The sequence below is a fragment of the Triticum dicoccoides genome, chromosome 1B (assembly GCF_002162155.2).
Source record: "Triticum dicoccoides isolate Atlit2015 ecotype Zavitan chromosome 1B, WEW_v2.0, whole genome shotgun sequence".
Lineage (NCBI taxonomy): Eukaryota > Viridiplantae > Streptophyta > Magnoliopsida > Poales > Poaceae > Triticum > Triticum dicoccoides.
The window spans coordinates 332,755,706-332,757,736 of NC_041381.1; positions in this window are offsets into that span (position 1 = coordinate 332,755,706).

Below are 2,031 nucleotides of genomic sequence, written 5' to 3' on the forward strand. Positions count from 1 at the left end.
AACCCCCGATGACAAGCCAAGCAATTGTTTCATACTTTTGATGTTCTCAAACTTTTTGAATCTTCACACAATACATGAGCGTGAGCCATGGACATAGCACTATAGGTGGAATATAATGGTGGTTGTGGAGAAGACAAAAAGGGAGAAGATAGTCTCACATCTACTAGGCGTATCAACGGGCTATGGAGATGCCCATCAATAGATATCAATGTGAGTGAGTAGGGATTGCCATGCAACGGATGCACTAGAGCTATAAGTGTATGAAAGCTCAAAAAGAAACTAAGTGGGTGTGCATCCAACTTGCTTGCTCACGAAGACCTAGGGCACTTTTGAGGAAGCCCATCAGTGGAATATACAAGCCAAGTTCTATAATGAAAAATTCCCACTAGTATATGAAAGTGACAACATAGGAGAGAGTCTATCATGAAGATCATGGTGCTACTTTGAAGCACAAGTGTGGAAAAAGGATAGTAGCATTGCCCCTTCTCTCTTTTTCTCTCATTTTTTTATTTGGGCCTTTTCCCTTTTTCTGGCCTCTTTTTTTCGTTCAAAGTCTCATCCTGACTTGTGGGGGAATCATAGTCTCCATCATCCTTTCCTCACTGGGACAATGCTCTAATAATGAAGATCATCACACTTTTATTTACCTACAACTGAAGAATTACAACTCAATACTTAGAACAAAATATGAACCTATGTGAATACCTCCGGCGGTGTACTGGGATGTGCAATGATTCAAGAGTGACATGTATGAAAAAATTATGAACGGTGGTTTAGCCACAAATACGATGTCAACTACATGATCATGCAAAGCAATATGACAATGATGGAGCGTGTCATAATAAACAGAATGGTGGAAAGTTGCATGGCAATATATCTCGAAATGGCTTTGGAAATGCCATAATAGGTAGGTATGGTGGATGTTTTGAGGAAGGTATATGGTGGGTGTATGGTACCGGTGAAAGTTGTGCGGTACTAGAGAGGCTAGCAATGGTGGAAGGGTGAGAGTGGGTATAATCCATGGACTCAACATTAGTCATAAAAACTCACATACTTATTGCAAAAATCTATTAGTTATCAAAAGAAGTACTACGCACATGCTCCTAGGGGGATAGATTGGTAGGAAAATACCATCGCTCGTCCCCGACCGCCACTCATAAGGAAGACAATCAATAAATAAATCATGCTCCAACTTCATCACATAACGGTTCACCATACGTGCATGCTACGGGAATCACAAACTTTACCACAAGTATCTCTCAAATTCACAACTACTTTACTAGCATGACTCTAATATCACCACCTTCATATCTCAAAACAATCATAAAGAATCAAACTTCTCAATTCAATGCACTTTATATGAAAGTTTTTATTATATCCATCCTGGATGCCCATCATATTAGGACTAATTTTATAACCTAAGCAAATTACCATGTTGTTCTAAAAGACTCTAAAAATAATATAATTGAAGCATGAGAGATCAACAATTTATATAAAATAAATCCACCGCCGTGCTCTAAAAATATATAAGTGAAGCACTAGAGCAATATTGTCTAGCTCAAAAGATATAAGTGAAGCACATAGAGTATTCTAATAAATCATGATTCATGCGTGTCTCTCCAAAAGGTGTGTACAGCAAGGATGATTGTGGTAAACTAAAAAGCAAAGACTCAAATCATACAAGACGCTCCAAGCAAAACACATGTCATGTGGTGAATAAAAATATAGCCTCAAGTAAAGTTACCGATAGACGAAGACGAAAGAGGGGATGCCTTACGGGGCATACCCAAGCTTACGCTTTTGGTTTTCCTTGAATTTTACCTTGGGGTGCCTTGGGAATCCCCAAGCTTAGGCTCTTGCCACTCCTTATTTCAAAATCCATCAAATCTTTACCCAAAACTTGAAAACTTCACAACACAAAACTTCAACAGAAAATCTCATAAGCTCCGTTAGTATAAGAAAATAAACCACCAATTTAAGGTATTATAATGACTCATTATTTATTTATATTGGTGTTAAACCTACTGTATT